This window comes from Bos javanicus, chromosome 8 (genome assembly GCF_032452875.1).
Source record: "Bos javanicus breed banteng chromosome 8, ARS-OSU_banteng_1.0, whole genome shotgun sequence".
In the NCBI taxonomy this organism is placed as follows: Eukaryota; Metazoa; Chordata; class Mammalia; order Artiodactyla; family Bovidae; genus Bos; species Bos javanicus.
In genome coordinates this window covers 62,065,937-62,078,373 of record NC_083875.1, presented here as the reverse complement: position 1 = coordinate 62,078,373, position 12,437 = coordinate 62,065,937, and positions in this window count along the sequence as shown.

Here is a 12,437-nt window from a genome sequence, read left to right as displayed (position 1 = left end):
CGCCATGAGGCGTGGCCTCCGTCCTCACCTTGCAGTGCCAGCTTCTCCAACGCGCAGTACCTGATTGGCCCAGCACTCAGCAAGCGCGTTACACCTTGTGTGCTGCTAGTGTGCTCGCGTCTACAAGCCTTGCATGGTGTGAGATTTCTTCATCTGCACAATCTAGGTAGGGTATTGTCTATCTCTCAGTTCAGTTCAGTCGCTCAGTCGTGTCCGACTCTTTGCGACCCCATGAATTGCAGCACGGCAGGCCTCCCTGTCCATCACCAACTCCCGGAGTTCGTTCAAACTCACGTCCATCGAGTCGGTGATGCCATCCAGCCATCTCATCCTCTGTCGTCCCCTTCTCCTTCTGCCCCCAATCCCTCCCAGCATCAGAGTCTTTTCCAATGAGTCAACTCTTTGCATGAGGTGGCCAAAGTACTGCAGTTTCAGCTTTAGCATCATTCCTTCCAAAGAACACCCAGGACTGATCTCCTTTAGAATGGACTGGTTGGGTCTCCTTGCAGTCCAAGGGACTCTCAAGAGTCTTCTCCAACACCACAGTTCAAAAGCATCAATTCTTCGGCACTCAGCTTTCTTCACAGTCCAACTCTCACATCCATACATGACTTCTGGGAAAACCATAGCCTTGACTAGACGGACCTTTGTTGGCAAAGTAATGTCTCTGCTTTTCAATATGCTATCTAGGTTGGTCATAACCCTCCTTCCAAGGAGCAAGCGTCTTTTAATTTCATGGCTGCAGTCACCATCTGCCGTGATTTTGGAGCTCCAAAAATAAAGTCTGACACTGTTTCCACTCTTTCCCCATCTATTTGCCATGAAGTGATGGGACCAGAAAGTGAAGAGGAACTAAAAAGCCTCTTGATGAAAGTGAAAGTGGAGAGTGAAAAAGTTGGCTTAAAGCTCGACATTCAGAAAACGAAGATCATGGCATCTGGTCCCATCACTTCATGGAAATAGATGGGGAAACAGTGGAAACAGTGTCAGACTTTATTTTTTGGGGCTCCAAAATCACGGCAGATGGTGACTGCAGCCATGAAATTAAAAGACACTTACTCCTTGGAAGAAAAGTTATGACCAACCTAGATAGCATATTGAAAAGCAGAGACATTACTTTGCCAACAAAGGTCCGTCTAGTCAAGGCTATGGTTTTTCCAGTGGTCATGTATGGATGTGAGAGTTGGACTGTGAAGAAAGCTGAGTGCCGAAGAATTGATGCTTTTGAACTGTGGTGTTGGAGAAGACTCTTGAGAGTCCCTTGGACTGCAAGGAGATCCAACCAGTCCATTCTGAAGGAGATCAGCCCTGGGATTTCTTTGGAGGGAATGATGCTGAAGCTGAAACTGCAGTACTTTGGCCACCTCATGCAAAGAGTTGACTCATTGGAAAAGACTCTGATGCTGGGAGGGATTGGGGGCAGGAGAAGGGGATGACAGAGGATGAGATGGCTGGATGACATCACTAACTCGATGGACATGAGTCTGAGTGAACTCCGGGAGTTGGTGATGGACAGGGAGGCCTGGAGTGCTGCGATTCATGGGGTCACAAAGAGTCAGACATGACTGAGAGACTGAACTGAACTGAACTGAACTGATGGGACCAGATGCCATGATCTTAGTTTTCTGAATGTTGAGCTTTAAGCCAACTTTTTCACTCTCCTCTTTCACTTTCATCAGGAGGCTTTTTAGTTCCTCTTTACTTTCTGCCATAAGGGTGGTGTAATCTGCATATCTCAGGTTATTGATATTTCTCCTGGCAATCTTGTGCTTGTGCTTCCTCCAGCCCAGCATTTCTCATGATGTACTCTGCATATAAGTTAAATAAGCAGGGTGACAATATACAGCCTTGACGTACTCCTTTTCCTATTTGCAACCAGTCTGTTGTTCCATGTCCAGTTCTAACTGTTGCTTCCTGACCTGCATATAGGTTTACTGTGTAAATATGTCTTATTAATACTAAGATCTGAAAGCCCGAGTTCAAATTTAGAATTCACTAATAGGCAATCCTTCAGCTCCAGCTAAATGTGGTGACTTGCGGAGAGAAGCATTTCTCCAAGTCCTCCATCAACACACCTGGACATCAGTCCTTAAACCCCTATGCTTGGTCCACAAGCCTGTAAACAGCTATGATCAGTTCTTGGGCCTAGGCGTGCATACACCTGTGGCTCAATCAACCCTACGAGGATGGACCAGGGGAGAAGCCCAGAAGGCTCAAGGATTCCGGGGTGGACTGGAAGGAGGAACCCAATCTTATGGGCATGTCCCTTTGTTCTTATGGATTCAACTCTCCCTCCATCCCTTATTGGGAGTTATTAGAATAAAATGAGAGTCAAAGCATGGCCTACAGAGCTTTGAGCATGACCTGGGCCAAGGCCCCTTTTGCCCAAAGGGAAATACTGTTGAAGGGAAAGAACCAGATTATCTCTGTTCTCCAAATTGCCTTCTTCCCAGACTCATCCTCTTTCCCGGCAACACATACCTCCAAGATGATCCAAATCACCTTTAACACCCTAGCTTCCCTTTGCCCGAGCACATGTCACCCTTCTAATTACCCAGTCACACTTTCCGAAGCACTGCAGGCAAAGTGCAAAGAATCTTACTTTTTGCCCTGATCTTTTCAGACTAAGTTATCAACCTGATGTCCATCACCCTGAAGACCATGTAATATTTCCTACAGACCACAACGATCCCTAAGTAGCTACAATTGTTTAGTTGCTAAGTTGTGTCTGATTCTTTTGCACCCCCAGCGGACTGTAGCCCAATAGCCTCCTCTATTCACAGGATTTCCCAGGCAAGAATAGTGGAGTGGGTTGCCATTTCCCTTTCCAGGGGATCGTCTCAACCCAGAAATCAAACCCACATCACCTGCATTGGCAGGCAGGTTCTTTACCTCTGAGCCACCAGAAAAAACTACAACCCAGGTGTCAAAATCAGGAAGCTAACATTGCTGCGTTACTACCATATAATCATCATGCCCCATTTAAGTTCATTTACTGTCCCAGTAATGTTTTTATAGCAAAAGTTCTGACCCAGAACCACATGTTGCATTTTGCTATCGTAGCTCTGTAGTTTCCTTCAGCCCAGAACGTTCTTCACTCTTTTTACTTTGAATTTTAAATTTAAAAAGCCAGTTATAGGGCACTTATTTTGTAGAATGTCTCTCAATCTGGGTTTGTCTAATGTTTCCAACTTATGAGTCTCAGTTCATGCATCTTTGGCAGGAATATTACAGATATGATGCTATTCTTATTATATCATGTTAGCTGGTATACGATTTCAATTTGTTCCATTACTGCTGATAGTAACTTTGATCACTTAACTGAAGTGGTATCAACCAGGCTTCTCCACAGTATTGTTTTCCCTTTGTAATTAACAGGTATTTTGTGGGCAGGTACATATAGACTAAGTGAATATCCTGTTCATCACACTTCCTATTTATTTATGTACATCAGTGTGGACTTGTGAATTCCTATTTTATTCAATAGATTAGAATCTGCTACTATCATCATTTAGTTTTTCTTTCAAATATTCCCAGATTTGAAAATAAACAGATTTGTTTGTTTTGTTCACTGCTGAATCTTTAGCTCCTGGAGCAGTGTCTGGAACATAGTAGACCCTCAATAAAGGTTAAATGAAATGAATGACAAGCCAAGGAATAAGTCTGAATCATCACAAATCCTAGGAGCCTAGCATAGGGACTGGAGCTTAAAAACACTAAAGTTGCTTAAATTTAACTGGCATTCTGTTTACAAATAGCAGATTCTCTGTAAATGTGGGATGGTTGAATGAAACAGGAAGAGTTAAATCATAGTTAACAAGTGACAAAGAAGACAGCAGTGGATACAAGGAATCAATTATAGTTCTTGAGAGAAGTGTCTTGCCCCTCCTCATATAGGGACATATTATATGGCCTTGCTACTCAAAGTGTGTGATCTTTGGACCAAGAGCATCAACATCACCTAGGAATTCGAATCTGCACTTTAACAGGATCACTAGGTAACTCATTTGCCCTTCAAGTTTGTGGAGCACTGTTGTACAAGAGTATTTTCTTTTTTTTTTTTTCCTCACTGCAAGGCATGTGGAATTTCCCCAACCAGGGATCCAGGGATCAAACCCATGACCCTCTGCAGTGGAAGTTGGGAATCTTAACCACTGGACCACCAGGAAAGTCTAAGACTTTCCCTTTTAAGGTACATCTTTACCAGTCAAAGTCTGTGAAAGCCCTAAGAATTGGATGCTTTATAGCTGAGTGGAAGAGTGAAGAATATGACACATTGCTTGAGAGCAAAGACTCCCAGAATTCCCACAGGCAAGAGTGCAAAGTGACAGATTCTATCAAAAGGAAAATATTAATGGGAAGGGGACTGTAGTATACACCTATATTGTTTAATTATTTAACAATGATTCTAAACACACAGATCCCATGTGTATATATATATATATATACACACATACATACATATGGAACTGGAATGGGGCAAGATGACATACTCAGTTCAGTTCAGATGCTCAGCTGTGTCCAACTCTTTGAGACCCATGGACTGCAGCACGCCAGTCCTCCCTGTCCATCACCAACTCCTGGAGCTTGTTCAAACTCATGTCCATCAAGTCAGTGATGCCATCCAGCCATCTCATCCTCTGTCGTCCCCTTCTCCTCCTGCCCCCAATCCCTGCCAGCATCAGAGTCTTTTCCAATGAGTCATTTCTTCACATCAGGTGGCCAAAGTATTGGAGTTTCAGCTTCAGCATCTGTCCTTCCAATGAGTATTCAGGACTGATTTCCTTTAGGATGGACTGGTTGGATCTCCTTGCAGTCCAAGGGACTCTCAAGCATATTCTCCAACCACAGTTCAAAAGCATCAATTCTTCAGCGCTCAACTTTCTTTACAATCCAACTCTCACATGCATACATGACTACTGGAAATACCATAGATTTGACTAGACAGACTTTTGTTGGCAAAGTAATGTCTCTGCTTATTAATATGCTGTCTGCTGCTGTTGCTGTTGCTGCTGCTGCTGCTGCTGCTAAGTCGCTTCAGTTGTGTCCGACTCTTTGCGACCCCAGGGACTGCAGCCTACCAGGCTCCTCCGTCCATGGGATTTTCCAGGCAAGAGTACTGGAGTCGGGTGCCATTGCCTTCTCCAATATGCTGTCTAGGTTGGTCATAACTCTTCTTCCAAGGAGCAAGCATCTTTTAATTTCATGGCTGCAGTCACCATCTGCAGTGATTTTGGAGCCCCCCAAAATAAACTCTATCACTGTTTCCACTGTTTCCCCATCTATTTGCCATGAAGTGATGGAACCAGATGCCATGATCTTAGTTTTCTGAATGTTGAGTTTTAAGCCAACTTTTTCACTCTCCTCTTTTTCACTGACCAAAATGCCAGAAGCTATAGTGATCTCTTCTAAATTAGAGTCAGGGGTAATCACAGGCAGGATTTACCACAAAATGTTTGTTTATAAATTTAGTTTGGAAATTCAGAGACTTCTGGAATTCTCTTAGCGTTATTTTTCAGAAAAGGAAAATATGCTTCTTTCCAAAAAGGAATTGGAGGATTAGGGGAGGGGGCAGGCAGAGACCACCTTTCCTGGGGTAATATCTCCATCTGCTGGCGATTCAGGATATCACTAGCAAGACAAGAACAGGGCAGGTCAGATCATTTGCTGCAACTTGCATTGAGCTCTCAACACTGTATCTTCTGCCTCTCTGCCTTCCTTTTTGTGTGTTTGTCTCCCTCTCCTGTTCTTTCTCTCCTTTCCTTCATATTCCTGATGCAGACTACTTGTATACCTATAGACATAGACGACTCATTTCTTATAAAGAAGACTCATCTAGGATAGACTTTTCCTTACACAGAGCTGAATCTTTTGTAGCTTCTCCTGTAGTTCCAGTTTCTGCTCTCCAGGGCCACACAGGACATCACCAACTCCTCTGCCCTGAAACCGAAAAAGCCTGAATACTCTGATCATGCTTTCTGTTTATCTGCCCCTCTTGTTGTTGTTGCTGTTGTTCAGTCGCCCAGTTGCGTCCGACTCTTTTGACCCTGTGGACTGCAGCAAACCAGGCCTCCCTGTCCCTCGCCATCTCTTGGAGTTTGCCCAAATTCATGTTCATTGCATCAGTGATGCCACTCTACTTCTCAGCAACTCCTTCCAGCCCCTCAGCTATTTCCCATACCAGTTTCTCTCCTCATCCTGGTCACCACTGCTGGACACACACCAATATCTCTGTATCGATCACATTGTGGGGCCCCACACAGATCAATACTTTAGCTCTGGTCTGGGTAACACAGAACAGAAAGGACCCATCACTTCCTTTGTGCTACTTACCATGCCTCTCCTAATGAAACCAATATGTGTTTTTATTCAAAGCATCTGTACTATTCAATTAACTTATTTAGGGTTAACAATAAACAAAAATTCTTGACTTCGCTTCTGCTAAGTCCCATCATCCCTGCAATTTTTAAAAAACAAAGATTCAGACCTTGAATGAAGGACTGTTAAATTTAATTGTGTTAGATTCAGTCTGTTCATATATTTTTGTTGTTTAGTCGCTGAGTCGTGTCCAACTCCTTGCAACCCCATGGACTGTAGCCCACCAGGCTCCTCTGTCCATGGAATTTCCCAAGCAAGAATACTGCAGTGAGTTGCCATTTCCATCTCCAGGGGACCTTCTTGACCCAGGGATTGAGCCCACATCTGCTTGGCAGGCAATTCTTCACCATTGAGCCAGCCACCTGAGAAGTAATTTTCCCCAATAACATTTGTGAGATTTAAAAAAAATGATCAAACCAATACATATTTGATGTCCAGTGTTGAGGAAAACACAGAAAAATATAAAGAATACAATCATAGTGACCCATGGTCCCTTGCCCACCTAAGGCAATATTGTTAGCATTGTTTTATTTTTTTCTAGATTTTCTATGTGCATATGTATATTTATACAACTGATATAATATTGTATCCAATTTTGTATCTTCCTTTTAGAAAATTTAACATTATCTTGTAAGCATTTTCTCAAATCTCTCATGATACTACATTCAGTGTTCTCACAGAGTTTATAGATACAATCCTGTAAGTGAACACTTGGGCTGTTCCCAATTTTTCACTTTTTTTTTTTTTAAACTTGGCTTTTTTTTTTTTTTTTGGCTGCCCTGGATCCTCATTGCTGCGTGTGGGCTTTCTCCAGTTGCAGCGAGTGGGGGCTCCTTTTCCTTGCGGTGGGAGGGCCTCTCATTGCAGTGGCTTCTCTTGTTGCAGAGCCCAGGCTCTAGGCACAGGGGCTTCAGTAATTGCGGCTCTTAAGCTCTAGAGCACAGATTCAGTAGCTGTGGTGCATGGGCTTAGTTACCCTTCAGCATGTGGGGTCTTCCTGCAGCAGGGATCAAACCCATGTCCCCTGCGCTGGCAGGTGGATTTTTAACCACTGGACCCCCAGGGAACCTCCCCCTCACCCCGTTTTTCACTCTTATGTGGAACATTTCAGTGAATTCTAAAGCATAAAACTCCTTTTTTGGATGGATTCCTTTGGATAGAGTTTTAAGACTTGCATTAATGAATGAAAGAATATGAACATTTAAAAAAAGATTTCTTGGGTTCAAAGCCAATTTGGAGACCCAGACATTCAGCTTACTGCTTAATTCAACATTAAATTATATGATTGTTTTGCCCTATAAAAAATAAATAAAAAAGATTGTTAATATACAAATGTTTCTCTAAAGGATTTTCAGATGTTTTAAAAATCCTGTCTCTGTCGTCTGACACTATCTAAGGCAGTTTGGGAGAAATAAGAATGAAAATATGCTATACCAGAATTGAACCTATCCTAGAAATTAACTTCCTAGAAGGAACACAAAAATGGAAAAAAGCACACTCAAGGGTACTGTTAAGTCTCTAGAGTTTCTCTTTTCATTTGTCAGTTTTCTTCTCTTTCTTTCGAAGGTTTGTTACTAGGATCATGCTATTCAGGGTTGTCATTTTTTCTTGATGGATTAACTCTTTTATCATTAGAATTGTCCTCTATCTCTTACAATAGAACTTGTCATGAAGCCCACCTGGGCTGATAGTCACTCTGGCTTTCTATTGATTGGTATTTGCATGATACATCTTTTTCTGTATTTATTGTTGTTGTTCATTTGCTCAGTCGTGTCCAACTCTTTGCGACCCTATGGACTGTAGCACACAAGGCTCCCCTGTCCTTAACTATCTTCCAGAATTTGCTCAAACTCATGTCCATTGAGTTGGTGATGCTATCCAACCATTTCATGCTCTGTTGTCCCCTTCTTCTCCCACCTTCAATCTTTCCCAGCATCAGGGTCTTTTCCGAATGAGTCAGCTCTTTGAGTCAGGTAGCCAAAGTATTGGAGCTACAGCTTCAGCATCAGGCCTTTCAATGAATAGTCAGGGTTGATTTCCTTTAGGATTAACTGGTTTGATCTCCTTGCAGTCAAGGGATTCTCAAGAGTCTTCTCCAGCGCCACAGTTTGAAAGCATCAATTCTTCGGTGCTCAGTCTTCTTTATGGTCCAACTCTCACATCAATACATGACTACTAAAAAAACCATAGCTTTGACTATACAGACCGTTGTTGGCAAAGTGATGTCTCTGGTTTTTAATATGCTATTTAGATTTGTCACAGCTTTCCTTCTAAGAAGCGAGTGTCTACATTTTTCACTTTTAACCTATTTGTGTCTTTATACTTAAATAGGTTTCTAATGGATAGCCTGTCCTATGTTTTCTTCTTTTATAGTTTAGTTTTTAAAATATGTTATTTGATTTATTTGATAATACATTTGTGGTAAGAAGTTGGGAAGGTATTCAACATAATATTTTTCCCAAAAGACTTCCTAGTTTCACAATCTCTTAAAAAAAAACACACCAAAATTATATTTCTTCCATTGATTTGAAATAACAACTTCTTCATACTTTAAAGTCTTTTATATTTAGGTCTATTCTGGACCCTCTGTTTTGAACCACTGATTGGTCTGTCATTCAGTATCAAATAGTTTTTTTTTTTATCGTGGTAAAATACACATATAAGAATTTATCATTTAAACTGTTTTTAAGTGTACAGGTTCAGTAGCATTAAATACATTCATAATGTTGTGCAACCATCCCCACCATCCATCTCCTTAGTCCTTTTCATCTTGTAAAACTGACACTCTGTACCTATTAAATAATAACTCCATTCCTACCTCACCCAAGCCTCAGCAATCACCATTCTGTTTTTGTCTCAGATGAATTTGACTACTCTAAGCACTTCATATCAGAGAAGGCAATGGCACCCCACTCCACTATTCTTCCCTGGAAAATCCCATGGACAGAGGAGCCTGGAAGGGTGCAATCCATGGGGTCGCTGAGGGTCGGACATGACTGAGCGACTTCACTTTCACTTTTCACTTTCTTGCATTGGAGAAGGAAATGGCAACCCCCTCCAGTGTTTTTGCCTGGAGAATCCCAGGGACGGGGGAGCCTGGTGGGCTGCTGTCTCTGGGGTTGCACAGAGTCGGACACAACTGAAGTGACTTAGCAGCAGCAGCAGCAAGCACCTCATATAAGTGGAATCATACAGTATTTGTCTTCTTGTGACTGGCTTATTTCACTTAGTATAATGTTTTCGAGGTTCATCCATGTTGTAACATATGTCAGAATTACCTTCCTTTTAAAGGCTGAATGATATTTCAATGTGAATATAACCTCATTTTACTTAGCCATTCATCCATTGATAGACACTTGGGTTAATCATGTTTTAGCCATTATGAACAACGGTGCTATTGTTCCGTGTACAAATCTCTCTTTGAGACACCACTTCAATCATTTTAGTATATATCCAGATGTGGACTTGCTGGATCATATGGTAATTCCATTTTTAATTTTTTGAGGAACCACTGTACTGTTTTTTCCATAGCAGCTGTACCATATTATATTACTACCAACAGTGCACAAGCGTTCCATTTTCTCCATATTCTTGCCAACACTTGTGTTTAATCTTATTGACAATAGCCATCCTAATGGGTGTGAAGTGGTATCTCAAAGTTTTGCTTTGCATTTTCCTAATGATCAGAGGTTTTGAGCATCTTTTCATGTGTTTATTGGCAGTTTGTATATCATCCTTGGAGGACTATCCACTTTTGATTCTTTGCTCACTCTTGAGTTATGTCTTTTGGTTTTTTGATTGTTGAGTTTTAGCTCTCTATATATTTTATATATTAATCTTTTATCAGATATATGATTTACAAATATTTTCTCCCATCCTATGGGTTGACTTTTCACTCAGTTGATTTTGTCTTTAAAATTTTCAAGTTCAGTTTGTCTATTTTTTTTTTTTTTGCTATCTCTGACTTCGGTGTCATAGCCAAGAAATTATTGACAATTGTTACAAAGCTTTGTCCTATGTTTTCCTCTAAGAGTTTTATAGTTTTAGATCTTATATTCAAGTATTTGATCCATTTTGAGTTAATTTTTGTATGAGATTTTATATAAGGGTCCAGTTTCATTATTTTGCTTGTGGATATCCAGTTTTCCCAGCACCAATTGTTGAAAAGACTGTTCTTTTCCCATTGAATGGTCTTGGTACCCTTTTCAAAACTCATTGTATATGCAAAGAACCATGTATATGCAAAGGTTTCTTTCTGGGCTCCCTGTTTCATCTCACTGGTCTATATGTTTATGCCGATACCACAGTTTCAATTACTGTGGCTTTCTAGTAAATTTTGAAATCAGGCAATGTGAGTCCTGTAGCTTTGTTCTTTTTCAAGATAGTTTTGTCTGTTTGGGAAATATTTCATATAAATTTTAGGATGGGCTTTCTATTTTGGCAAAACACCATTGAAATTCTTAATAGTGATTGCATTGAATCTATAGATTGCTTTGGATAGCATTGACATCCTAATAAAATTAACTTAAGTCTTCCAATCCATGAACACAGAATGTGTTTCCATGAATTCAATTTCTTTCAGTAATATTTTATAATTTTCTTTGTACAAGTCTTTCACTTTTGGTTAATCCCGAAGTATTTTATTCTTTCAGATGACACTGTAAATGGCATTTTCATAATTTCCTCTTGAGATTGTTCACTGTTGGTATACAGAAATATAACTAATTTTTGTGTGTTGACACACTTGTTCAGAATATTCTTACAATTATTTTTATTTCTACAGAACTGGTAGTCCTCATTTTCATTTCTGATTTTAGTAATTTGCATCTTCTGTTTTTTTCTTAGTCTATCTATCTGATGGATGGTCAATTTTGTTTATTTTTTCAAAAAACCAACTTTCAGTTTCATTAACTTTGTTTCTCTATTCTTTATTTTACCTATATCTGCTCTGACTGTTACTATTTTTTTTCCTTCTGCAGCTTTGAGTCTAATTTAGTTTTTCCCTAGTATTTAAATTGCAAAGTTAGTTTGTTGATTTGAGATCTTTCTTATTTTTTAATGTAAGCATTTATAGCTATAAATTTCTCCCTTAGCACTGCTTTGCCGTGTTCCATAAATTTTGGTCTGCTGTATTTTCATTTTCAATAATCTCTAAGTATTCTCTGATTTCCTCTGTAACTTGTAATTTGATCTGTTGGTGTTTTAAGGGCTTATTGTTTAATTTATACAACTTTGTGAATTTTCCACTTTCACTTCTGTTACTGCTTTTTAACTTGTACAATATCTTTTAAAATCTGTTGAGACTTAATTTGTGGCCTAAGGTGTGGTCTATCCTGGAAAATGTACCAGGTGCACTTAACAAGTATATGTATATGGTTTTTATTTGATAGAGTGTTTTGTATATGTCTCTTAGGTCTAGTTGGTTAATTGTGTTAAGTCCTCTATTTCCTTACTTTTCTTCTGTCTGGTTGTTCTAATCATTATTGAGAATGCAATATTGAAACCTCTAACTATTATTATAGAATTCTCTATTTCTCACTTCAATTCTGTCAGTTTTTGCTTGAAAATGCCCAGAAGTCACTTCAGGTGGTGATGACCAGGGGAGTTTGAAACAATGGTGGATAAGGTGGATAATAGACATCTACCTCTTCATCTGTACCTCTAAGATCAAAAGCAGCAATCAGTGAACCCTAATATTTGGAGGACAGGGTCCTTTTTGCCCATCCTGGCTCTATAAGCTGGTGCAGGTTTCTCCAGGAACCTGTGCACAGGTGCCTGTCATACTACTGAGAGGCAGGGGATCAGTAGCTCCTACTGAACGAAGAAGAGCTGGCTTGGCCAAAATCAACTGCAATTTGCCATCCAAGCCTTCCCCTCAGAGTCACAAACCTTCAATAGACTTCAGAGCTCCAAAATAGTTACACCAAACAGATTCTGCCAGTGTAGTTATTATCTGGGTGGAAAGACAGATTCTTGGTGCTTTCTACTCTCCCATCTTCCCAGAATCTCCATCTCCCATATTTTTAAAAAAATACATAATAAAGAATTATGAAATACAC